We start from the raw sequence: 27,552 nt of genomic DNA, 5'->3' as shown, positions 1-27,552 counted from the left end.
GATATTTTCAGCTGCTTCCTCCAGTGCTGCAGGGTCACACAGTAAGCCAGTCAGCTGAGAAATGGGATCACTTAGCCAAATTCAGTCCAGTTTTTTTGATAGCACACATAACTACAGCTAGTGACTAAAAATAAAAGCCTGCGGCCACATTTGGTGGTTCATCCCTTGGGCAGCAGAGCAGTGTTACTGCAGTGTCCAGCATCCTTCTACACTGCTGTACCTGAAACCATCTCAGGCTGCTGACAGCGAAGGATGTTGCTGAACCCACTCGCAACAGGGAACCTATCCAGCTGACATTTTTTCTCTCCTCTGGGTTGTTATTCAGTTGATTCAGTTCTCCAATCCAGTTTGCAGTCTTGCTTGGCAAACTGGCATGCACTGGCATGGCTGAGAGGAGGGAACGAATGGAAACAATATCATGGGTTGGTCCTGGTGCCAAAAAGCTTGTAGGGGAGAGTCACAGGCGTAATCACATCAAAACCTCGGGAGTTGCAGCTAAACTGGGAACCTCCTTGGGCTTTGTGCCTGCCCCACTTCCCAGCTCAGTTTGGTTGATGATGATAAATGGGAAAGTCTCAGCACCCAAGTACCTGCACACACAGTTTGGTCCTTTGCTCTCTTACTTTTAGAGATAATAGCACAAAATGGTGGAGGTTGGGAGAGTGTTCGATGCTTCTTTTCACATCCTCATCTTTTTCTGTATTTGCATCCCATCCTGATACCCTCTCTTAACATCTGTCTAGAGCAAGACCACACCTGGTGGGTGTGAACTTGGGAGGAGCTGGGTTATGTGCCAGACTCAGGGCTAGATGACACACTGACATTTTTTGTCCTTCTTGCCTCAGATGAGCCAAGATACCCCTCCCAGGAACTGTGTTTCTGTTTGGCTCGTGTGGAGCTGGAGTTTGAACCTTTTGTTCACTGTTTTCTTAGCAGTGGGTTGCTTGGTAGCAAGCATCCTTGTTGCAGCACGGAGATGGAACCATTGGTGTCCCTTCTCATTGCAGGGGCTTTGAAATAGATGACCTTTAAAGGTCCCTTTAAACCCAAACCATTTTATGATTCTATGATCCCCAATTCCGTGGTCCAGCAGGAGGTTATTTCTAACTAACCCTTTTGGAAAAGGTGGAAGTGGGCACAACCTTCCCTTCTGCAACCTTCTTCATGGCATTCCTGAGATGCCATATTTCCCTTGGCACAGTGTGTAGTAACACCAAACCTCCTCTTTCCTTTGATCCATGGCTTTTAACGGAGCCTCATGATTCTCCTGAGCTAGCTTTGATTCTGCCTGCAATGTGGTGTGCATGTGTCTGGGTTGACAGGGGCTGTAAGCACTCATTTCCTTGCAGAAGTTGAAGTAAATGAAACCAAAGCTCACAACTGCAGTTTGGTTTATTTATTTATTTTTCCTAATGGTCCGCGTGGTTTTAGCACTTATTACTGGATGCAAGGGGACACTGCATCAGTGTGTACCTGCAGTGTCCCCTGTTAGTTCACAGCTCTCACCTCATGTGTAAAAGAGGATACTAAACATCTGAGTGCCCAAAAGGCGTTTTCCTGTAAATCCCGGAGATGAATCGCGCTAATAAGAGGTGACTGACTGCAAACTTGTGGCCAGAGGAAGATGGATGGTTTTGAGCCAGGGGTGTTGTGACCTGAAACTTAAGCCTGTCACTGGGTCACTGCCCTTCTTTCAAGTTGTTTTCACTGGGCTGGAAGCTTTGTTGTTATGCATGGAGTTGCATCGAGGGAGGATCTGAAAGATCGCTTAACCCTTCGGCTCACAGTGAAAGCAGAAAGGAATGATAATACAATAAATCCAAAGCAAGGCAACCATCCCCAAGAAAAAGACCCTGAAAGGCTGAAAAAGCCCACAGAGGAGGATGCTGGGTTTTTATTGCCTGTTCAGCAAACAGCCTGCATTTTGGGTCGAGGTTGCAGCAAAGGTTTATACAGAAATTCAATGCCATTTGGGATGTAACACAGGTAACAGCACTTTTTTTCCTCTCCCCTCTCCTCCCTTCATCTTTGCTCTAATGCATTTGACTGAATTACAGTGCAAATCCATGGCTGTATAAATACCAAGTGGAGGAAAAAAACCACTCAGCAGAAACCACAGGCATTGTTTAGGTGGTTCTTTGATGTATTTCACCCGTGAATATAAACTCTGTGAGCCTTGTGGGATGGTTTTGGGCTAAAAGGGGCTTGAGACTGGTTTGTTGGGTACCTTATAAAAACATTTCACAGACGTTTCCCTTCCCATCCTTTCTCTCTTGATGTGTGTGCCTTGCAGAAAAGGTGCTTGTACTGTCGACTCCCAAGATTAAATCCCTTTTACTGCACAAATACTGCTTGGGATCCACAATTTATACATACAGTGAACACCTCAAAGGAGATAAGCCCATGTTCTGGCACTGCCAGATCCATCCTCTGTGTTAGCATCTTAGCTTTAAGTAGGCTTGTCAGGAAAAATGCGTTGCTCAGGGCAGATCCTACAGCCCATGTTGGAGTCAGGAGTGGGACCGTGCTGGCAGCGCTGGGTCTGCAGTGATGAAGGACAGGGGGATTTGGCAGCTGGGCCTGTTTGTTTGTTTGTTTGTTTGGGAGCGCAAGGAGAGGACTAGTCTGTGATGCTTGGCAATAAATTTGGCCTGATACTTAAGTACCAGTTCCCAGGAAATTGCCATCAGAGTAATTAGCGTGTGCTGACTTATTTGTACAGTGATAACAGCAGGAAAGTATTGAGGCAGGAAAAACAAACACATTATTCATTTGAACCTTCAATCCACAGCCTTTACCTGACAGTTCACTATTTGCGATACGCAGGTCTATTTTTAGGCTTCCAAGTCACACGGGCTCTTTTTTTCATTTTTGTTTTGCATTTTGGTTTTTATTTTGCTGACATAAATTGGAAATGAGTCTGTGCTTAGAGATAAACACAGTTTTAAAATAAACATTTTGAATACCAAAGAGTCTTTGGAAGTGCTGAAGCTTCAGTACAAGTCTCTTGAAACTTGTGCCCTTGCAAGTGGGATAAAGATGCTGCAGATGGCAGATGGGATGGGCAGGAGGAGCTCCCTGTGCAGATGCATCTCTGGATAGTGGAATGTGATCCCTTTTTCTATCGGAAGCATTTGATGTGACTATGAGCATCTTCTTTTAACCCAGGTTTCCCTGCTTGGTGGCGAGTGCTGCTCAGCCAGACAGGTTAGAATTGTCCTTTGAGAGGTGAGCACCAAGGAGGAGGTTTAGTAACTGGAGTAATAATTATTGTTAATGAGACTGTGGGAGAACGGCACAGGGTCACAGGAGTTTGTGGTTGTGAGGCATCCGAGGAGGATGTTTGGGGAAGGGCAGCATTGTATGTGTGAGTATATGGAAAAGCTGGTAGAGAGCAGGAGATGTTTTGGGGGGAAAATGGGTGTGGTGAAATGTGTGGATTCACCTTGGGGTGGAAACAATGGGAATGAAAGTGTGTGTTCTGCCTTGCCTTTCCTTTCCTCCCTTCTCCTGCTTACCAGCCACCCACAGCAGCGATTCCCTGCCAGTCACTTGTGCTAAATCCTTTGAAAGCTCCTCTTCTCCATTGGCGATTATAAATACAGAAGAAAGGGTGGGGGCAGAAGACAGGGTGTCTGCAGGGGAAGAGAGCAGAGGGGCCCCACGGTTTCTCCTGGAGATGGATTTTGTGAACAGCTGAGGAAATCAGGCAAAGCACCTCCCGCAGCCAGCAGCTGTATCCCAGGCACCTCCAGCAGCAAATGCAGTGCAGATAAATCAGAGTTAAAGTGCCTTTTTTAAATACGAAAGGCTTTTAAGTATTCAAGCCAACCATCAAGAAGGTGACTTACCATCTCTATATCTTGAGCTCTTTGCATGGAGCCTGCATGCCTCCCTGGAAGGTGGGGCTTAGGAAAACACTAGCAATACTGTTCAAATCAAAGGTAAGAAACTCGTGACCTCCCTTACGCAAGATTCAGATTCGGGAGTGATTGCCATGCTTTCCAGCCCCAAAAGTCCATCCCCATTCCTGGCTCCCCCTGTATTTTCCAGCTACCAAATGTAGGTTTAGGGCTGGAGGAGGCTGGATTTTGACTGCAGCCTCCAAGTTTCTTAGGGAGTGATAGCAGCTCCTTGATTTTTGTGCCACGGGTTAATTAGTGTTTTAATCCTGTGGATGTCACAGTGGGCCCACACATTTTAATCCCTGAAGGAAGAAGAGGCATGGATGAGGGAAGGTATTGCAAACTCACAGCTATGAACCAGCACCATGATGACAAAAACTTTAAACAAACCAACCAGGAGCTGGGATTTGCTTTCTGTTTGCAGGGAGGACTTTCCAGCTCTCTGAGAGAGGATGCAGTCAGGGACCATGTCCTGGGATATGCTTTTGAGACCCAGCCCTCTAAGACCCTGCAGATGTGAAAATCCTGGAGTCAAGAAGCACAAAGGGAACCTGGAAGCATGATTATGATTAACATCAGTGGGCGTTTCAGAGCATCAGAATTGGGAGCTTCATTCCTTTAGCTCAAGTGTTTGTAGTCACGAAAGTTTTGTGTGCCTTTCATAGAGCCACAGACTGGCCCAGACTGGAAGGAATCATCTGGTCCAATCTTCTGTGGGAAAGGGAGCCTAGGTGATTGTAGCAACGTTGTGCAGTTGCATTTTGAAAACCTCCAGTGATGGGGACTTCACCATCTCCCTGGGGAGGTTGTTCCAGTGAATGAATGATTGTTCTCACTATAGAGTACTTATTTCTTATATCATGCTTTCTTTCTGCCCTATGTTATTTTTTTTTACTTGCTTTTGTCTGGATGTGATTTTTCCTGGTTTTTTAGTTGGGAAAAAAAGTTGGAGGGGGTTTCTTGGTTTAACAGGATCTTGCTTTGCTTCTTGTGGCAGGGATCTGGCACTTTTGCTGCTCTTCAGTAAAATCCACATCTTGATAGTGATGGGATGCAGAGGACTTTTGGATGGGACAGGGATCTCTGGGGATGGACAAGCCCAACCGCTGATAATGGGGCCTCTTGTTCTTTGTACCACCAATAATTTGGCCTCTTGTTCTTTGCACCTCATTGATTTCTAGGCTTTAATGTCGTGGTGCTTGTTTAGTCTGACCTGCTGTATAACAGAGATTCCTTGATTTAGTTTCCATTCAGGGGTCAGTAGTTGGGAGTGGAACCAAGCATACACTTTTGGGGGAGCGAGAGAAGGAAGCAAGGTGGAAGCATCCCATCTTATTTTAAAAATTGCCAGTTCTGGATCCTCGTCCATGGCAGTTGGAGAACTTTTCTCTTTGTTAATTACCTGCAGTGTTGAAAAATGTTGTAGTTGTTTCTGGTTTGTTTTCTGTGGAGCTTCAACTTTCAACCTTTGGTCTCATTATGCCTTTGTCTGGCAGACTAAGGAACACTCTTCTGACAGGTACCTACAGGCTGTGAGGTGCCTTTTAACTTTCTCTTTGATTGACTTCCTTGAGCTCCTTGCTACAAGCCTGGGTTTGTTCTTGTGGTTGTCCTCTGAACTCTCTCCAGTTTTTCCAGCATTATTCTTGAAGTGTGGGTACAAGTATTAAACCTCGCTCTCCCAGCGGCTGTACCAGCCCAAGGCCCAAAGATAACAGGGCCTCCCCTGCTGGTACGTGACATTCTTCGCCTATGTAGCCAAGTGTCGTGGGCCTGCCTTGTGAGCTCACATTGGGCTAATTATGCCTCTTGCCTCAGTCAGTTGTGTAGGTCTCGTATGTTTAAAAAGTTTCCATGTAGCCATTTCTTTAATATGCCTAGCGTCTCTTTAATCTTTTTGATGTATTTTTTTTTCTTAATTTGTATTCTGAAAGGAGTTTTAGTCCAACCTTTCTCACTGTACCAGCCACATGTAAAAAATCTTTACACAGCTGAGAGCTGCTAGGAATGTATTTTACAGAGCTGGGGGAAGGAAAGTAGTTTACAGGAGGGAAATAACCCTGAGATGTATCTCCAGTGCTTGATGGCATGGGACAGACACATGCTATGAGCTCCAGAGTCCTACAGATATTTTTAACCTCTTCAGATCTTGATGGATTGCTTTCTCCCATGGAGATGGTTAACCTGCAAGTCCTGTACCAGCCAAACCTGTCATTGCTGGCTACAGAGTGTAGCACCAAGCTCCTTGACTTGACCCCTGGTTTGGATCTGTGCTGGTGAATTTCCAGACATTAGAGTGAGCTGACTGTATTTTCAATTGAGGTGTTTTTATTATTGGTTCTGTGTTGTTTCTTTTGTATAATGATTCAGAGGAAACAGAGGTGTTGATCTGATGGGGAACCTAGAAAGCTTTTTCTTAATAACATCCAGATGTTTCCTTAGCACATCTGCTTAAGCCACTGTTGAAGTTGGTGCCTTCAGCAGTGCTGCTGGTGTGTTTTACTGCCTGCTGCTGTGTGTGTTGCTAATTCACGAGTAATGCAGGAATGGGGAGGAGGGGGAAATTCAGCAGCAGAAGCAGGGACAACCAGCTGCCAAGGAAGCGTGGGAGAGGAAGGCAATCCAGACTGTAACTCAAATTATTCGTGCTTTTACCATTCGGGCAGGGTGTTTGGAGGTAGTCTTGCATGTAATTGTAAGTACTGTACCCCAGGTTTGCCTGGTTACAGGTCACTGTGTACCTGTGCTATTGCAGCTCAGCCATGTGGGCAAGACATTTGTCCATCTGAACACTGACTTCAGTTGAGAGCAGAGCAGGCTCTCCTTGTGCAGCGGCAAATGTGTGCAAAGATGTTCCTACCAGTCCCCTTATTTGCAGGAAGCTGTTTCGCTCCCTGGTTCTGTCTGTGTTTAGCACTTTAACACTGCCTTGCTAATCCCTGTGCCAGGATTGTCAGCATGCGGTGTTCCTCCAGGGAGGGTCAGCTTTGGGACAGCTCAGCTGTCTCATGCCAAGGCTTTGGGCAGCCAGGATGCTATTGGAAGTTGTGCTTTTAATGTCACTGTGTCAGCATTGTGCCCTGCCCAAGGGAATATTGCCAGCAGCCTGAGGATAACATTCCATAATTCCAAGGGCCCTGAGCCATGCAGTCTCCTTCTAGGCTGCACACTGCAAACTTATGTGACGTATGGTCACAGCCCTTCTGATGCATACCCAGCTCTGGTGTACACTGGAGCTCCTTCCACCCCACTGCTCTTCCTCCCTCTTCCTCAATGACTTCTGCTGGTGGCTGATTTTCAACGTCACAGAGAGCGTGTCTTCAGAGCAGACCGGTTTGTGGTGCTCACTGGAAAGTACTGACGTGGACACCTGGTGTTGAAAGGTGCTTGGCAGCCACAAGGTCTTTGAAGAAGAAAAGAATCTCACCACCCCAAATGAGGGCTATTGTGTCACCTCCCTCCAGGGGTGATGGGGTGACGTTGGAGGTTGTGCACGTTAAAATGGGGGAAGAAGGTGGAAGCGTGTGGTTGGGGTGTGGCAAAGTCCTTCCGTGAGGAGGAGATGTTGATGTGGTTGGTGCCTGTGAGACAAATGGCCCAAAGGTGCAGATCTCATCCTATTCCTGTCTCTTCCTCTCTAATGCATGACACAGCACTGTGACATGTCAAAGGATGGGCCATCAAGTGGTTTGAATTATGTGGCAGGGAGAGCCTGGCCCAGTGATTGCCAGGATGGAGATGGACATGATGAACAGAGTTGTACAACCCCAGAGGAGCCTGTATCCCCTTGGTTTGTGTGTGGGGTTCTTCAGAGAGTCAGGGCCCCAAAACAGCACTGAAGGTCTTGCAGCAAGAGAGGCAGCATGGCATATAAATGTTTGTCATGTAAACAGAGAAATCAGCAAGAGATGGTCAAAGAGATGCATTTCTGGAGCTGCGGATGATGTTGCCACCCTCATGGCTTGGGCCCTGTTTTCTGTCTTCTTAACTGAATTTCCCATGCTCCCAGGGAGTGCCAGAGCCATTTGCTTCTTCCACACCAGTTATGATCTTGTTCCTTCTGGCAATGAGGTGATCCATCCCACTCGGCTTCCCTAGCAAAGGTATGTTTGAGCATCAGTGGATTTGTACCTCCTGTGCCACATCTTACATCCAAAGTGGAGGGAGTTTCTTCAGCAGCTTAGACCAGCCCTCCTGCTTCTCATAGAATCATATCATAGAAAGGCCTGGGCTGGAAGGGACTGTAGAGATCATCTATTCCAACCCCCCACCATGGGCAGAGGATCCACCACGGGTCTCTGTAACTAGGAACATTACCTCTGGATAGGACCAAACATCCATGGATAAAAGAGATCTCTTCTTTTATGAGGCTAAATTGCAAGTTATTCCCAACTGTCTTCTAAACCTGAGCTAGTTTCTGTATCACCTGCCCTGGAAATCCTTCCCAGTTGCTGGGTTGGAGTTAGCTTGCAGTTTGTTCCTGATGGGATGAGGCTGCTGACCTTTTCTTCTGTGGCTCTTCCCATCCAAAGAAACCTTGAAGGGATCTCCGTGGTGTTGATTCTTCACCTCTCCCAAATATCCCCTGAACACAGATGAAGGCTGCTTATTTCTTTTCAGAACCATTGTGTTGGGCTGCTTGTGTCTGGCCAGTGTCTGCTGGAGGAGCTCCTGGACATCATGAAAGTGTTTAGTTTATATAAAGTACCTAGATACTGTGTTTATGTTTCTCTCTGTGCACAAAAAATTGCTATTTTTGATAAAACTTAGAATTCAATCCAGATACGATTTTTGGAGTTTTTCCTGCCTCCTCATTGGACCTGTGTGTTATACCCAGTGGAGCAATGTCTGTGTTAGTATTAATCAACACATGTTGTAGTCATTTTGCTAGTCTGTGTGAGTCTGTAGTTGAGCACTGAAATTGTTTTAGGGTAGAATTTACACGTAAAACTAACTATATCGCATTGTGTATTAAAATCCACTTAATTTGATTAAAGTAGCTCAATGTTTCCTTTGTTGGCATTTGAGCTGACTGTGGCTTTGTCACTAATACTCCACCATGTTGCAGTTGAATGCACCCTCAGGAGACAATCAACTTCAATAATCCTTCTTTCTGGAAAAAGTATAGTAAAAATTTGGAGAGGGTTAGGGTTACTGGATTAGGGTTACTGGCTACTAAGAGTGCATCTAAACTTTCTAACTGTGTTTTCATTTTGGTTTTGAATTTGTACTCAAAAGGATTCTTTGTTTCTAATGGAACTTATAATGCGAAGTGTAAAAGTTTATGACCACAAAGGGAAATTTTCCAACTGTTGAAACAAAGTGCTTCAAGTCAACATGAGTTTCAATGTAGCAACCTTAAAAATGTCAAGGTTTTTATATTTTTTCCCACTTATTTGGAATAGTAAAAAAAAAAAAATTAAGATCTTTAAACCCTGTAGGGATGATAGAATTAAGTTTTTCAGACATCCCTTGTTTGTCTCTGTTTGAGTAGTACCTTCTGTTGGCTGAATCTTCAGGCAAGAACAAGATGTTCTTCTGTCAGTACTGCAAGGTCAAGGTGTCCTTTGAAGGGTAAACCACACATCACTCTTTTGATACTAATAGAAATCATGCTTAAAGCCCAGAAGTTTGTCAATCTGTCCTGATCCAGATACTAAAACTGTGTTTTCTTTACAGGTGTATCCACTCTCTGGATGATGAAGCTTGATGAGCTGCAATTTGGCTTGGATTACAATATTTCAGAAGACTTTCTGAACTTGCCAGGCAACCCTCCCTCTAGACTTTGAGGACAGTGGAGCTTAAGTTTATATCTCCAGTATCACACAGGAGAAAGAGCATTACTTGACTGCTTTGCACAAGTAATGAAAATCAATACTGTGTTGCCATTCAGAGGAGTGCTCAAAAGGAGAAAAGCCTGGCATATAGATCTTGTTTTAGAGACAGATTTTGTCTGGGGAGAAGGTGCCTAAGGGAAGATGCAGGAAGAAAGAGGAGAGGTGATGCTACAAGCCAGCTTCCTGACTTCCAGAGTGGGACTGGAGCTTCATAATAAGGTAAAAAAAAACTACCACCAAACCAGCCAAACATTTTCTTTCCTTTCTACTTCACTCAAATATCAATCAGACAAGAAGTGGGATGAGTTCATGCATTGATTAGAATAGTTTCTCCTACTGCCCCCATTCCCTCTTCTGTTCTGCTGCCCACTTCCTGTGCCCTGCAATCACCCATGACTTGAGCAGGCTTCATGTAAAAATCATCAGCAAATCTCTACCGTCATAGTTGTCCACATATCTAATTCTTAATATTTCAAGTATTTCTGCTTAAACACACACACACACTAAAGATGTCACTTCTGGAGGACACTTTGTGCCTTTACTTTATGCCTGAGGAATTTGTTGCTTTGTTGTTAGAAATAAGGATGACAAGTCTCTTACACTCATCTGCAGTGTTTGCAGCTCCAGCTCCAGTACATGACAGTGATGTATTTTCCAAATCGGTGAGATACAGAGTGAGCTGAATTGTATGGGCTTATCATGTTGCTTCATCCAAAGCCAGAAGAGGAGAAAGGCAGGAGGTGAAAAAAAATAGAGCAAAATTATCTGGTTTCAATTTACTACCTTTGGAGAACTGGAAAACATTGGCTGCTGAGAAGAAAGTTGAAGCTTGATTTATTTTTTATCTTCTTTCCTACTGCAAATGTTTTTCCCCACAAACATGCATGGCTCCTCACGCTGGGCCCTGGGCTCTGGAATGCTGGAAGCATTCCTTGGAGAAGAAGGCTGGCCAGGATGACAGAGGGGTGTCAAGCTTGGTTTGTTCTAGCAATACAACTCCACAGACATGAGGGACATGTGGCTTTCCTCTCTGTGCTTTGTGCAGTCCGTGATTCATGTGAAGGCTGTGGCAGTGAGGGTAGAAAGGGTTCATCAGACTCCTTCTCTGAGGCTGGTATGTGTGATGTTGCCATGAAGGCCAAGCCAGCGTCTGCATGGGGACCTTTATTGTCATGACAGCATTCCCTAATAAATATGGCAATGATGAAAAATGCTGAATTGAACTCCATTGAGAAGAAAATACCCTCATTTTCTTGGATCAGGGGTTTCCTTGCTCCCCTTTCCCCTCACATCTCAGCACTGAGCTGAAAGTATCGTCATTTACTATTAGAAGTTTTTAACCTCTGTGACTCATTCAGTTGTTGGTTTAACTGCTGATATTTCCAGTGAGAATGCCAGTGATATGGGTAGATATGGTGATGGGAAGATACCACTGTCCAGGAAGCAGTGATGATTTCACAGCAGTAAAGAGACTGTCTGTGACCAAGGGTGTAGCTGCTACATTTCTAAAGCAGGTTTGAATCAGAGTCTGGATCTGGCCCAGTTTCTTGGAAGAACCAAATTAAAACATTTGCAGTTTAATCATAAGTTTCTGTTTCAGAATAGATGTTTAGATGTTAATCTTAAGTTTGAGAGTGACATTACCCATTAAAAGGTTATGGTGAGGGAGTGTGTGATACACATTGAACGGCAGCTGCCATGATGAAGATGTGAGGGAGTAGAAGTGGCTGTACAGAGTGAGACCATCTAGTTTGGTATCTCCCTTGATGACAGCCAAGAGAGGAAAGAGTATAAGAAAGAGCTCTCTAGGGATGGGTTTTCCTCAGCAGATCCTTCTAGCAGCCTGTGTGTAAATGTGCTAAGTGCTTCTTTGGAGTGTCCTTTAGTTGTCCCAGTGGATCAGATGCTGCTCTCATACTCAGGTTACGGAGTTCATTACTCTAAGCAACCTAAGCCATGCAGTGTCTGGCCCAATAGCATGTTTATATGGATTAGCCCGGGTCACCTAAATCAGAGGTTCTAAGTTGGACTCGGCTGGTGGACGTCACAGCACCTGGTGGGCTGATGGTCCTGCCCTAATGTCTAGGGCTCACCTCAGGAGATTGGAGTTCACCCTCAGTCCTTTGTAATTAGGTCATTTAACCCCTCCGCTTCCTCCCCTGGAAAGCATCTACTGGCACTTCATACAGAGCACCAGTCACATGTGTGGGTGTGAATTCCTGTGTAACAAGTAGGATTTAATGAGAAGAGCAGACCTCAGAAAATCCTATGAAGCCCAGTCTTCAATTAATTGTGTAGAATATTGTCTTCTTGGTGTCTTGGTGCTTGAAGGAGAGAGGTACAATCCCTTGTGTATCTCACAGGAGCCTCTTCGAGGTCTCCAAAGAAGAATGGAGTGTAATTTGGCACTTATTATTTCATTGCATCAGCTTTTCTGGGTCTGGGAGTGCTCTTAGCACAAGCAAATAAATTACCCGTCTCATTTTGCTGCATGCTCTGCAGCCAGCCATATGTTTGAGCCTGATAGAGATTCTTATCTCGTGGGCTAAAATTACTCAATGAAGGATGACATTTCTTATCAAGGGCTTTGCTGAATCAGAGAGTGGCCCTGGCACCCAACTCTGAGACACCACTGCTCTTTGTCCACCCTCCCAGCCCAGCGATAAATGGATTTGTGTCTGTAGGTCAGAGGCACTTGCGTCAAGGTTTTGTTGCAGATCGAACCTCTGAGGATTGTCTGTGTGCCTGGGAGAACATGGGATTGAGGAGGGGAAAGCAAGTCTGCTCATTTGATTAAAACAGAGAGTCTTATAGCTGCACAAATGCATCTTCACTTGGAAGGTGATGTATGCACGGCTGATAATTTCAGACTTCACATCCAGGGACCCTCTTCTCCACTGCACATAGGTTTTGCTTCCAGTTACGTGGTGTGAAAAGCCATCCCCTCCTACTGACAGCAATATGTTCTCTCCAGACTTACATCTCTCCATTCTCCCACCTCTTTAATGGACAGGTTAATTTTCTTCCTCTCTTTCCCTTTCTCCCCTTGGAGTTCTATCTCTTAGCTGATGATGATTCGAGGGGTTGTCTGGGTTTTTAGCAGGTTCCCTTTGCATTCTCTTTTCCTCTTAGCAGTGCAGAACTGACAGCATGGGATGTTCAGCTTCTGCAATGCGTCTGGGCAAAGCTCTTGATGGAGAGTGGAGGGACCTCTTGGTGAATTGTCCTTTCCTCTAGCTAAGCACTGTCCACAAAGGCAGGTTTGTTCCTAGAAGCCCTCCTGGACAGGAAGCAAGACTAACCACCCACCCACTCAGCCACCATAGTCAAACTCTCTGTAAGAGGTTCCTGGGAAAGGGAGCTGTGAATTAATATGTTTTTTCCTTGCAAAAAGATGTCTTCCATAGGTCAAGACTCATGTAGTGTTGTGCTAAGTGCAGGGTAATCTTCTCAGATCAAAATAACTCTAATAAAATGCCATCTTCAATAGAGAGAGACTGAATGTGCACCATGGATTTCTTCTGCTTAATAGTTCTGTGAGTTTTTCATTTTTTTTCTGTGATTGGAGCAAGGCATTTCACCCCCCCCTTTAATTACAAGTATCCCCAAGCTGGCCTGTGGCAGCCACTTAATGCACAGCAGGAGGTCCAGTCCCAGGTGTCCAGCAAAAGTCATTCTTTAGGTCACTATAAGGCTCATAGCTGCACCCAGTACAGTGAGGACATTGTGGCTGAAGGTCCCACTCTGTGCACTCTTGCTAGCTCAAACCTGGCATGCTCTTGTGAGCATGGGACAGGCCTTTGAGGGATGCTACCCAGAGAAGGCCACTTCATTTTGAAGAGCAAAACCACCACATCATTACTTTCTGCAGTGCCCCATGAGATGCCCAGAGATAACAACCCTCTGTGGTGTGGCAGTGGGCCAAGGCTGAGCTCTGACTGACTCCTTGGGGCGGCTCTTCTCCCATCTGCAGCAGCCATCCTCTTTGTCAGCCTGCAGGAAATACTGGGGCTGATGGGTGCAGCATCCCCAGGGTGCCCCATCCCCAAGGTGGGGTGGCAGGGATCAGAGAATGGGACAGTGCCACCCTTCTCAGGGGTGGCAGCACCCTGAGGACGTTCAACCATCTTCCTCATTTTGAAACAGCATCCATGGCCTGATTTTGAGGTTTTTCCTTGTCCTTCCTCCTGCCTTCTGATGGTGCAGCCCAGCACCCATCATAGCTTGCAGCATGGGGGTCCCAAGCACCTCCAGGTGCCATCACATGTGGGCTGTGTCCTCCTTCCTTCAGATGTTTACTCTTCACCGTTTTCCTCCCTGAATCACGCTGAGTCACCCTGACCTCACAGGAGCAACCTCAGGCCTGCCCATCAGCCCCTGGCCTTGTGCCGCCGGTTGAGCAACCAGTGCCCTGAGGTCATGCTGGGATGGCGGTCTCCAGGGCCGTGGATGACCAGCTGGCCCTTGGGCTTCGCTCCCCAGCTGTGTCCGCATGCCATTGCACCACAGTCACGTTTTTCCACGTTACCTGGCTCCTGCTGAGGTGCCTGTTTATTGCCTGTTGCCTTTGGATGCAGTGCTGTCCCATCCTGTGAGAACAGGTCATTGTCTCAGCAGGGGATTGGAAAGGTTCTGGAAGAGTGCCGTGCTCAGGGCTAGTGGCCATCTGATGTGACCAGCTGGCATATCCACATAAATCCCAGCTGAGTCAGCCTGGCTTGTCCTGCCGAGTGCCTACCTTTCATCCTGTTGCAGGATCGCGTTTGATTTGTTAAAAGAAAGAGGAGAGGGGTTTTCCCTCCAACTGCCAACTGCACGCTCTGCCTGTCCATTGTCTCAGGCATCACGTCTGGCTGTGACTTCTGAATTGCTGCACATAACCTTGGCTGGGCTGCCCTCAGGCAGGGTGCCCGCAGCGTGTGCCTCACGTTCCTGCAGAGTGCCCCCCGGATCCCACAGCGTGCACCCTGTGTATGCACAGCATGCACCCTGCACACCCGTGCTAAGCATCTGCATCCCCGTGTCTTGCAGCCCACGCACCCGTGACATCGTGGCACGTAGCCCACCTACCCCAGCAAGTACCCAGCACAGCCACAGCATGCACACCACAGGCACGTCGAGGTTGTGTGCTGGGTGACAGTGCTTGAGGTGACGAGGAGAGCTCATATCTTCGCTTTCAGTTCCCAGACTGAGTTAGCAGCTGGAAGAGAAAACCAACCAAACCTGTAATTTTATTTGTCAACCGAGGTAATTTTTCTTTAGAAGCCGCTAAGGCACAGTCAACCTGGAACCTGAAGTGCTCATGCTAGAAACCATTATCTAGGTTAGGCTTACACACTCATACTGGGAAGGTTGCAGCAGTTCTAGAATGTGGCCAGAATGTTGTCAGTGCCCAGTTTTGGTCCTGCTCTGGTGCAGCCAAAGGTGATGTAGTGGCAGAGGCCTGTGGAGCAACCTGTTGGGGCTGCAGTTGATGGTGTCTGACAGATGTCCCATGTGTAGGGAGTGTGGGAATGGGGACTGAATGGGCTGAACCACCACATGTTCCCAAATACTTGAATCCCTAAATCTGTTCACAACAGTTTCTGCCAGCCAGGTATGAAGTCTAGAAGAGCCTCCAAAACACCTGCTTCATGCTCAGAGCTTCGCAGTACCAGCATAGGCTTGTGCATGCAGGGCAGGACAAGCCAGCAGAAATGCATTACACCAGAGGGAAAAAGCAGATGAGCTTATTTGCTCCCATTTTGAGCAAGCCAGAATACATCTGTTAGAAGGAGAGACTTCACTAAAAAGTAACTGGGAACCTCTCCTCTCTGGCTTTGGTGTCTTGAAAACACAGAGCCTGTTTTCAGAGGTTCTGTGGACAAGTGCTGTGTCCTGCACCCTCTGCTTGCTCAGGTAAACCCTTTGTGCCGGCTTTTCCCCATCCAGTTTCTGTCCTCACGTCTTGTACTTGGTCATCTTCCCACCTGATTTGTTACAGTAACAAACCATTTAGGTGATTTCCATCTAGCTTTAATTAAGATTCTCCATGCTTTTTTATTCCAATTAAAGAAAAAAAAAGGTTTCCCTTGTTTGCTTTGGAGTATGGGAGCGTGCTGCCGGGTGCCCTTGACTTCAGCAGTGTTTAAGCGCACGTGTAAGCACTTTCCTGATCCTGATCTGAACCAAAATTGCAGTAAATCTTGACAACTCTCAGTGGGAGTCTTTCATCTGCATGAAGCTCTGTAAGTGAAGGAAGCATTGGCAACTCTTGGAACCAACAGAAAGAATGTGTAAATCCTGGCAAGGAGGTGAATTACAGTGGAGTTCAAAGCGTGACACGCTCCTTTATATACTCTATCTCTGTTGTCAGTGGGGAGTTAGCTCTTAAAATGTGATGCTGAGGATGGGGTTGTTTTGTGCTTTCTTTTGTGCTTTGTGTTTTGAACTTTGCCAAGCATTCAGGAGGATGGGTACTGCCCCATCCCACAAACTCTTGACTGGCTGAACACTGTGGGAGGAAGGATGAGGCTGCATTGGAGTCCCGTGTTTCCTTTGGTGCTGCAGGAGTAACTTTACAAAGCAGTCCGTCCATAGCTCAGGAAATATTTTCCTGCTGACTGCATCCCTAGCTAGTGACTACCTTCCCCCTCTGGGAGGCAAAGGCAGGAAGAACAAAGTTCTAGCTGAAGGTCTTCCATTTTCAAAATTATTCTGATTTTTAGTTTTAGGGTTTTTTTAATACTCAATTGCTGGATTATTCTTTAAGGTATCTTTCACTAGGCTTTGCAGAATGTTTCATTTCTTTTGAAAATTTTCAAGAGGAAGAGTCCCAGTGATGCTGTGCAACTCCAGGGGGCTGCATGGGATACAGGCAGGTGGTAATGCTAGGAGGAAGAGATTAGAAGTCAGAGCAAATGCAATTTATGCAAAGACATCATGAAGAAATTCAGCCTGATGAGAGCGTGGAGCAGCAAAACACCTTTCCAAGGAGAGACAGAGCTTCACTGCTTCGCTCATGTGACACAGGGAAGGATCCAGCTCTCTTCCCCAGGGGATGGGCTGGTGCATCTTTTCCATCTCTAATGTCTCCGCTTCCTCATATCTGATGTAAATAATTTATAAGGCTCGAAACGTGATCATGGGGCCGTCTGTGCAGGAGAAAGACTAAAGCCTGGGGCTGGCAGTGTGCAGGAGACCTGGTACCTAATGCAGTACCTGTTCTCCATGGGCAGTATGCCAGGTGAATAAGTGCTGGATTGGTGTCTGAACCTTAATAAAGTCACCCCACATAGTAATTTTCTTCTTTCCATCCCTTTCTCCATGTCTCCTTCCCCCCGCCCTTGTTTTCCTTTTTCTGTTTTTTTTTCATTCCTCCTCCTTTTTTTTTCCCTTCTGTTTTTCCCTCTTTTCTTGTGTTTGCCATTGCATTCTGCATGTGAGAAATTGGCATCTTTTTGGGTTTTAACAGGTATTAGGAGTTTTTAGCTATAATTGAGCTATGGGTATTTCGGCCACATAAGAACTAAACAAAGGGGTCGTCACTTCTGTACTGGTGTGGCTCGAAACTGGGCATGAAAAATCACCTTGATTTGATGCAGAATGGAAGTCTGAGAAAAGCTGAGCTGGCAGTGAGGTGAGAGATGGCTTGAAGTGGCAGTATGTAGGAAGATGTTTCTCCATCCTTGAATTCAGTGTATATAAGTAACCAGTGAATATAAAACCCACAGAGCATGGGTGCAGTGTGAATACCTGTGGAGCAACCGCAGCACAGTTTCACTGGCAGGTCCCAGCACAGTTGCACAGGTGTTTCAAGCTTTCTGGAAAGCAACATGAAGTAGAGTCAAATCTTACTGTTGGTTATGTTGCTCCCTCACTTGGCAGACTTGCATCTCACCTGGAGCTCCAGAGACTGAGGGAAGACAATGCAGAGTCTTTTTGCCACTGTGGAGGGTGTTCATTAAATAGGTAAAATAAATAGAGCCCAAACTCCAGGGGTTGGCTCAACCCCAGGAGAGCTGCCTTTATCTATTATGGTGTCCCCACAGGAAAGAGCACCTCCTTGTGAGGAAAGACGGAAAGAGTTGGGGTCGTTCAGCCCAGAGAGAGAAGGCTCCAGGGAGACCTTAGAGCACCTTCCAGTGCTTAAAGGGGGTTACAAGAACATGATCAGAGGGCTAGAGCACCTCACCTGTGAGTAAAGGCTGAGAGAGCTGGGGTAATTCATCCTGGAGAAGAGAAGGCTCCAGGAAGACCTTAGAACACATAAAGGGGCTACAAGAGATATGGAGAGGGACTTTTTACAACATCATAGAGTGATAAGACAAGGGGGAATGGCTTCAGACTGAAGGAGGGCAGGTTTACATTGAACATAAGGAGGAAACTTTTTACAGTGATGGTGGTGAGGCACTGGCACAGGTTGCCTAGAGAAGTTGTGGAGGTCCCATCCCTGGAAGTGTTCAAGGCCATGTGGGATGGGGCTTTGAGCAACCTGATCTACTGGAAGGTGTCTCTACCTTTGTCAGGGAGGTTTGGAACCAGATGATCTTTGAAGGTCCCTTCTTATCCAAACCATTTTGTGACTCTGTGATTCTTGAAATCCTGCAAATTGTGATCCCCTGTTGCAATGGAACCATTTACATTAATTGAAAGGGAAGAAACATGACAGTTTCAGTCCATTAAGTAGCAGACACATACTCATGCCAAGAAACTGCTGGCAACTGCTAAAACTCAGAGGTGACAGGTTCAGCAGAAAAGTGAAGGAGTGGATGAGCCCAGAGCCTGAGCATCCCTTCACCTGCACAGGTGAGCTGGATCAAAGCACCATAAAAGGCCATGGACAAACATCAGTGAACCTAAAGAAATACTTTCTCAGAATATCCCTCTTCTCTGAGTCTCTAGGGAAACAGGCCAGCCTACCAAATGGGACAGGAATTGACAGTAATTACATTTAGAAGTGGCATTTGCTGACTTAATCTCTCCATGAGCTTTGCCTTGGCATCTCTGCTCTGGTTGTTGAGAGCTCATTTAAGTGGGTGATTGCTCATCCCCGTGCCTGGTTGCCTGGTCTTGTCAGTCCTCCTTGTGTCATTCATGGAAGTAAATTGTAAATATATATGTATTTTTAAACTCAGACCTTTCATTACATCATACTCATCAGCATGGTCTCCTTTTTGTGGCGTCTCAAATTTATCCTTCAAACAACACACATAATTTTTCAGCACTGTTGCAAAATATTTCAGCAATATTATTGTAAACTCAAGTATTGTAGTTATTTATAAGAGCAGGATGCTCACAGCTTCCTGGGACTGTATGGTATTTTCATTTTTTGGCTTCTCTTTGAGACTCGTGTAAACCACTCTTTATTTTCGGCAAAGCATCTGTTTTAGCTTCACGATTACTTTGTCTTTTAGACTGAAAGGGGCCTCAGAGCGTTTTAACCTCCTGCTTCCCCTGCCTTGTAATCTCCCAGGGGTTTGCCAGGCTCCTTCCTAACATGAATGGGGGGCCAGAGGGGGAGACGGGAAAGGGAGGGATTTGCTTCCGATGAAGTCAGACGAGCTCCGTCCTGCAACAGCTGAGCTGGGAAGGACCCTCATCCGTCGCTCGGGATGCTGCCAGCGCTGGATTAGGGAGCACAGCCCTGGGCTGGGAAGCCGGTGGTGACTGTACTCCCCCGCCACTGACATTCTCATGGGAAGCTTTTCCCAACAGGAAGACGCATGAAGTTGTTAAATGCTTCCCAGTGTCTGGTTAAAGTTTGCCTTTTACTAATTTAATTTCATTTTGCGTATGAGTTAGGTGATTATTTAAAAAAAAAAAAAAGAAAAAAAAAATCACTTTTTTGGACAGTTTACATGTTTGTTTTTTTTTTTTTTTTGAAACATCTTGTTCTACCTTTAAGTAGATAAAAATCCTTTGGTACATCGCAGGTGCAGGGGATATTGGTTTTGAAGATCACCTCCATCTCATCAAATTTCTTTATCCCAACATATAGGGATATTTTAGAAAAAAATTAAATCATAGGTTGAAAATGTTCTGTCTACTTGAAAAGGGAGAAGCATGCACTGGGTGTGTCCCTTATTTTTTCCCAGGGTCATAACTTGCTGCCACTTTCTTTTTGTGTTCCTGTTGGTGGTTTGTGGAGTACCACCCCTGGGAACCCATCAGCAGCACAGACCTGCAGTGCTGAGCAGTGCCCGTGTGCCTGCCCAGGTGCTGGGCTGCAGCAGTCCTGCAGCTGAGTTACTGTGATAAGCAAAGTGCAGAAGAAGAGGGTCATCCCCCTTTCTGCTGTAGAGTTCCGTGGGAGACCCAACACCTCACCCAAACCCAAGGAACATTACTGCATGGTAAAACTGGAGCTTGAAGACCTGACGATGTGCCAGCACCTCAGCCTTTGGCTGGACCTTCTTCTGGAACTGCTGGAGCTCAGTGAGGAACCTGGGTTGTTTTGGGCCACTCTTGGCTCTTGAAGCCACTTTGGTTTCATTGAGACTCTGCTCTGGAGGGTGATAAAGGAGTTTTAGAAAACATGGTAGGAGGCAGAAACCTTGAGAAATTTGGTACCATGAGAGCAGGGAAGAAGGGAAACATGGAAGAGGAAGGAGACTGTTCCTCCTTCCCGAGTCTCTTCCTTCCCCTCTCCGTTCTTCCTCTTCCCACTCAGCACTCTGTCTTGGGATTCACCCTCCACTTTGGGGAGCGCCAGCACCCTTCCTGGTTAGGAAGTCAATTGTGCAGCTGATGGATACTGACTTTTTGAAGCCCTGTTAGGTGTTTTTGTTTGCTCATCTTGGAGATTAAGTGTGGGAACAGTTGCAGCCTAAGATGCCAGTAGCTGACAGTTACATCTAACATATATTTCAATTTTTATCTTCCTGCAGCTGTTTTCACAACACTCATATGAAAGGTCCACTTATCTCACTCCTTCCATGGTAGAAAAGGCTAAAGAAAACATTCCTGTTTGTTTGTATTGAAACTAGTATGGTTTGTGGCTTTTATGTTTTTTTTGCTGGGGTTTTTATCATCTTGAACTCTTGAGCAGAAGGTAACAAAACACTCAAGGGCAGAGTCTTATCTCTTCTACATCAGTGCAAATGTAGGACTGTCACTGACCATGGGATTGCATTGTCTCATTCTCAGAGGCATACTCTGTCTTTTAAATAAATAGATGAATCCCTCTGCAAATGCTGGGCACATCATTAATTTTCCACTCCCTTTTCTTACTCATTAAGGTGTGTTACATTATCGTTATTAGAAGTCAGATCTCGTGTAGCACAGCAGTCGCATTGTCCTTAAAGACAATTTTTAAAATCCTTAATACAAACAGCCATATCAGTGGGATAGATATAGAAGGATTATTTGGCATCCTGGGACAGTGCACTGCATCCATGCAGCTTCAGCTTGCATGGGTGGACCAGGGGTTGTGCACATCCAGCTACCTTGCATGTAGCCAGCAGTGTTGTGAAGTTTCAAAGAAAACCTGGATGCCAGGGACATGGCATCCTGCGTGGTGACAGAGTGCCTTGGAACCCCTGTAGGGCTGATCAGGTTTGGGCACTGGAGCTTCTCTAGGATATACAGGATTTGGGAGACTGTGGCTCCTCATGTCCTTTCCTTCTTCTGGAGGAGGTGTGCTGCTGTGAAGGAGATGTCCTCCAGCACAGTGGTGGTACTACCCTTCCACAGTCTGGAAGGGCAGTCATGGGGAGGAAGGACTTGATTTCTCATGTGTGTGCTCTCAGGTGCTGGGCTGAACCCGTACTTGTCTGATGGGGAGGCAGAGGGGTTTATAATGTTGTTACAAGTCTTTGTGTCTCTGGTCATTAGCTAGATGCAAATCATAAGATTTTTGAATTGGTTAAAGTTTGCATGAAATAAGTGAGTCATGCACTTCCCCCTTTGCAATGGTCTTCCTGTCTACAGATCGGTGCTGGGCTGAGCCAGAGCACTTGCCGCTCTGCTCCAGCAGCTCCAGGTCAACTGGAAACCATTTCCAAAGTCTGCATTCCTTTGATCAGTGATTAGTGAACTCAGGTATTTAAAGTAAATGTTACAGCTTTCTGGGAACTGTCACCTGAGTAGCCACATAAATGGCGTGAAATTATGGTGTGGGAGCCAGTCCTGCTGACACAGGAACGTTTTCCACTTGTGTGGAGATACAGGAGAGGACCTCTCACTGCTCCCGGATGCTGAGGAATTCAGCCTTGCAGCCTTTCTGAGAAGTGATTTTTCTGCCTGCTTTGCAAACTGTAAAAACAAAACACCCAGATGAAGAGGTTTACCCGAGATCGTGTAGGCTGCTGCCGCGCTCGAGATCAGAATCGTCATCTTCTGTGTCCCAGTTTTGCACTCCATCTATTAATACACTGTGCTATTTTTAGCCCTCTAAGTAGCCACGTTGTTGATAATTAGCTTCACTAATAACTGCTCTTCCATACGCTGCAGGACCCACCAGCGGAGCAGCACGCTCTTCTGAGCCAAGCTAAATACAAGGGCGGCTAATAAAAGGCATCTGCGTTTCAAGTTGGTTGTTGCTGAGCAGACACGTGTCCTTGTAGCTCTTGTGATCAGGCAGCTGCCTAAATACAGCTCCTGTACTTTGGTTATGGACGAGGTGTTACTACTCAGGGTTTCCGGGGCGTTCCCTTGCTGACCTTTGAGGAAAGTGAAGAAGCACGGTCTCTCCCTCTCTCTCCACCTTATGCTGAGTCAAGGCTGCTGCTTTCGAAGAGAGATAGCATCTCACAGTACCTAGAGCTGGAAATTTAATTAATGACTGCAAACATCTTAGATGACAGCTATATTTACACCCCAAGAGAATTAGTAGTTACTGTAGGGATTGGGAGGTGCACTTGGAGCAGCTGGATGGAGCTGAGTGACCAAACCAGATGCAAATCCAGCAGTAGATGACTGCAGAGGAGGAGATGCTGAGCAGCAGTTCTCTTGAATGCCACGGGTGACTGCACTTTTGTTCCATTAAAAACACCATCACTTCACCAGTAGCAGCATAATGGTGCTATCTAAGCTAACAGACACATAAGTGGTTACAGAGGAACACATTATTTTCACACATTTTCTTTTAAGAATCCAGTCTCCAAACTTCCAAGCCCAAAATAAGGGATTCAGAAATATTCTCTAGCATGTGGCAAATGAGGAGTTGGATGACTGTGGTGCTGTGTCACCTCACTGCATGCTTGCTATCTGACTTTTTCACTGTGTGTAGAGCAGTTGTGTGTAGGGGCAGCCAAATGAACTCCCCTTTTAGAAAATGCCTGCATCAGAGGGGTTATCAACTCCAGAGCTGTGACCTCTTGTGACAGCACCATTGCAAGATCTGTGTGAATGTCACCATGTTTGCATGCGAGATTTTTTTTCCCCTCTCCCCATTTGATATAAATATATCGAGATACTTATCTTTAGCTGCGCACGCACGCATTGCAAGCCAGGCTGTTTCACTGAACACTGGCGCAAGTCATGTATGCTTAAACCGGCAGTCTTTATTCAGGCAAAGCCCCTGTTGATTTTTCCTTGCTTCTGTAAATTCCAGAGCCTTGATCCAAAGCTGGTGGTGCACATTTGTTTGCCTTTGTATCGTAATACAGATGGGCAATCCTTGTAATACAACTACGTTTATTTACCGATAGAAATGTGCAGAACTGTGATAGGTTGCAACATAGATTATTATTGATTCCTTCTTTCTCTTTTTATTCCTGCAAAACTGGCTAGGCTAAATCCTATGCTAGGCCAAATAGACCTCTCTCATTTCTTTTTTTTTTTCCCACCAAAAACTGAGCTGGCTAAATGGTCGTTTCCTTTGTGGGAATCTCCTAATTTGTGTCTAATATTGTATCACACGTGCTACAAAAGCACTGACAGGGATAGATTACATTTGTGACCAGTTCAATTCCTACTCCATGCTATATTTGCATCGTGGTGGTAAGATGTGACAGGTTTTCCCCCTCTTCCCCTGTATACTGATTTCCCATGAAATGTATATATAGACATTTAAAAGGCAATTTTGATCATACAACTCAAGAAGAAAAAAAAAAAGCAAACCAAGTGCCAAACTCAGAATTAAAGACTCTAGTAAAAAGGTCTCAGAGCAGCAGATGTGTACTTGGAAAAACAGGACAGGTTTCACAGAGGACAAGATATCCTCCCAAGAGCATTGATTTGGTACAGTTCTTGTGACTTCAGGCAAATTTGAATGGGAAGAGGTGGACAGGAACACCTGGGATGAGAAAGCCTGGAGCAGTACAGCTTACTCAGCCCCATAAGGTGTATCAGGGAGGGGAGAAAGTATATCTAATGAAAATGAATTTGAGATTTCAGGAGAGAATAAGTTGGCCTGGTTTTATTTCTGAATGGCTGTCCCCATACACAACCTGTGCTCCATTGATGGAATCAGTTTTATTCCGAGGTTGATGGTTAAGTGCTGAGAGCAACTGCCTGAGGCTGTGCTTATGCGGCCCTTTTCATCCAGTGTGAGTGTGCCGATGCCAAAGGGGCTGGTCCCACTGACTTTACTCTCCCAAACTGATTTCCAGCCCATCCCTGGTGTTGGTACCTGGGAACGTGGGATCCTGTAGTGCTGCAACACTGACTTAAACAAAATTTGACTCAGAGAAAAAACACGGTCAAGCTTGTTCTTGATGGCGTCAATTCCTGCACTTGTCTGACAAGAGCCTCTGTCCCTGGGGCAGGTAGGGAAGCCAGAGGTAACCCTGAGCAGTGCTGGGGGTGCAGTGTGAAACTGTCCCAGCAATGAGTCCTCAATATGGGAAGAGTATGGACCTGTTTTGGCAGGTCCAGAGGAGGCCACAGAGATGGTCAGAGGTCTGGAGCACCTGTGAGAAAATGGTGAGAGAGCTGAGGTTGTTCAGCCTGGGGAAGAGTAGGCTCTGGGAAAACCTTGGAGCAGCTAAAGTTCTAAGGCTACTGGAGATCTGTAGAGGGACTTTTGACAAGGACATGGAGTGATGGGATAAAGGGGAATGGCTTTATACTGAAAGAGGATAGATTTAGTTTGGACATGAGGAAGAAATTTTTTATGATGAGAGTGGTGAGATGCTAGCACAGTTTGCCCAGAGAAGTTGTGGATGCTCCATGCCTGGAAATGTTCAAGGCCAGGTTGGGTGGGACGCTAAGCAACCTGGTCTAGTGGAAACTGTCCCTGCCCATTGCAGTTGATTTGAATGAGATGATCCTTAAAGGATGCTTCCAGCCTAAACCATTCTGTGATTTTATGAAACACTGTCTTAGCCATGACAAGACCTTTTACTTTCCAGTCCCTTCCCGGTAGGAGGAGATGGAGGTGGCCTCACCTCAAGCTTTACTCTTGGGTGTGGAGGTCTTGGGGCTTAGTGGGTCTGTGTTGGTCCCCATGAATGTCCCCTCATGCCTGCTCTGCACTTGCAGGCAATCCAACAGAAGCATTTTGTCCACCCTGGAATCTTCTTGCCTGCAAAGCCTCACAGCCAGGCTACAAGGACAGCGCATGGGCTCCTCTCTGCTGGCAGGAGCCTTCATGGCAGCCTGTGTGAAACACTTTGGTGGCTCTGAGATGTCAGGGCAGGGTGATTCATACATGGGTTTTTCGCTGCCTTTCTGGTGTGTGAAGCTGGGGAGGTGTTTGGAGTTTTCTCCCCTCTCCGCCCCCACACCCTAACTCCCCCTCTGAAATCTCCACAAGACACCTATGTGATGACTCAGCCCCCTTGGGAGACCCTTGGGGTATTTCCCCCACCTCCCCACCAGCAATTTCTCTCGTGAGAAAGTTCTCTAGGTCTTGACCTTGGCTCCTGTGCTCACCAGACTCCTCCAAGACACAGGCAGGCAGCAACTAAAGGCCAAAAAAGGGTGCAAAAGAGCCAGTGTGGTCATTCAGGGTTGCTTTCATCAAATAGATTTGAAAGAAGGTGGTTTTGTCTTTTTCTGTCATTAATTTCACCGCTAAATTTTTGCAATTTAGTTGTTGAGCTTTAGTCAAAACAGGGGTAGTTGAGAAAACATCCCCCATGTTCAGGATCATTTTTCACCCAATTCATGGGTGAATTGGGGTTTCTGTGCTGTTTGGGATGTTACAGAAACCAACCCCAAGCAGCTCTTTCCCTAGGACTGCATCCTCACTTGGACCTACACTCACTGCCAAGCAAGGCAGTGATGAGCAAAAATCCCCCAAAAAAGCCTCTGCCATAGGTGTTTGCTGAAGTGTCCACCAGCAGGAAGGATCACATTATGGTTGGTTTGGTATCTCAGTCATACACCCTGTGGACCCTGATTGTTGCCTTGCTTCTCCTGGCGTGCATGTTTCATCCAATGAGCCCCAAGCCAATTCTCCCTCTGCCGCTTTGTGTGCCGTCTTGCTGACAGAGTACTATCCCATTCATTTTGTTTCTTTGATAACATGTTTTGATAGTTCTTTTTTTTCCCCTCTTGTTTTCTTCACAGATTTATCTGGAAAGTATGACCGGCAGGAGCAGCTTACTCACCATTAGATAAGTATTACAGATGACTCATGCAGTATTGATAGCTGTGCAGCTGAGAGGAATATACTGTTTTATAACAGCTGTCATGTGATGCCAAGAGCCAGGAACCTTAATTTCACCATCCATGCATTTCCATGAACGTGCTTTGGGTCTCTGGCACCTTTTGTCCTTCTGCTTTTGTCCATACAAAGGGTTCACAGAAGAGGTTCTGCTTCCCTCAGTGGGGTACAGGGTATGGGGCAGCTCATGTAGTTTCAAGTTGTCACCTTGAAATGAAAGCTAGTGTTGAAAGGCTGCAGCTTTGTAGCTGTTCTCCAGGACCTGAAATTTTTGTCTTTTTAATAGATGCCATTAGTGGCTTTCCTTGATTCTTTGGGGGTTTTTTTGTTTTGTTTTTTTGTTGTTCCAGAGCCATTACACTCCTACTCCAGCATGACAAACCAGAAGGTGCAGAAACAGGTAAGGCAACTGCTCTTGCAGCATGTTACTTTTGAGTCATTGAGGTGAGATACTGGCTGCAATAAAGTGGAAAAAAAAATTGACTCAATGGCAAGTGAGAGTTGTACCCAATGTGCTCAGCTCCATGAGAACCTATGGAATTACTACATTCAGGGATGAATTTGCAGGCTACCCCAGAGTGTGCACCTGAACCTCCCTCTGCTTCCAAAACCACTGGCCTTAGGGGTGTGTGAGCAATAGGTGATGAGATTTAAGAAGTGATGAGCAACAGGAAAAAACCTACCCTTGGGAGAGATGCAAAAGGAGCTGAGCTGTGAAGGTGGGAAATAAGTACAGGATGGCAGGAGCTGCTGGGAAGGTGTTAACCTACATGGGATGGCAGGAGACTGAAGTGGCTTTAGCTTGGCAGGATTCAAAGGACCATACAACAGTGAGAAAAATTTGGAGTTAAAAGTTACTGTGAGGGTGATGTGATACTGTAGTAGGTTGCACAGAGAAGTTGTGGATGCCCCATCCCTGGAAGTGTTCAAGAACAGGCTGGGCAGAGCTCCGAGCAGTCTGATTTAGTGAGAGATGTCCCTGCCCATAGCAGTGCGGTTGGACTAGATGATACTTAAAGATTCCGTACAACCCAAAGCATTCTGTGGTTCTGTGATTTTGATGCTTTGCTTTACTCATTGGAGTTTCTGTTCTTTAGGATGTTGTGCTTTTGCTTTGGAGTAATGCTATAAACCAAAAAACAATTACATTGAATCTGGCTCCTGAGCAGAAGCCCCTGCATGATGGCTTATAACATAGGCTCAGTTAGGCCCCTGCCTCATAGAATAGAAAATGCCTGTAAGGCCTCCTCCATTTATGCTCTGCATCAGATATTCA

General features: G+C 45.9%; 1 long non-coding RNA gene across 6 annotated transcripts in view; it reads left to right on the top strand.

The window, feature by feature from the left end:
- Positions 1 to 27,552, top strand: part of LOC126639522 (uncharacterized) — a 130,403-nt gene that overhangs the window by 89,853 nt on the left and 12,998 nt on the right. For all 6 annotated transcript variants that reach the window (XR_007628826.1, XR_007628822.1, XR_007628828.1 and 3 more), the window contains 2 exons: positions 9,585 to 9,961; positions 26,180 to 26,676. This is a non-coding gene — a long non-coding RNA (uncharacterized LOC126639522). The remainder of the gene's footprint in view (positions 1 to 9,584; positions 9,962 to 26,179; positions 26,677 to 27,552) is intronic.

Source organism: Myiozetetes cayanensis, unplaced genomic scaffold (genome assembly GCF_022539395.1).
Source record: "Myiozetetes cayanensis isolate MyiCay16 unplaced genomic scaffold, myiCay2020 scf1, whole genome shotgun sequence".
Lineage (NCBI taxonomy): Eukaryota > Metazoa > Chordata > Aves > Passeriformes > Tyrannidae > Myiozetetes > Myiozetetes cayanensis.
This window is presented reverse-complemented; position numbering and strand designations above follow the sequence as displayed.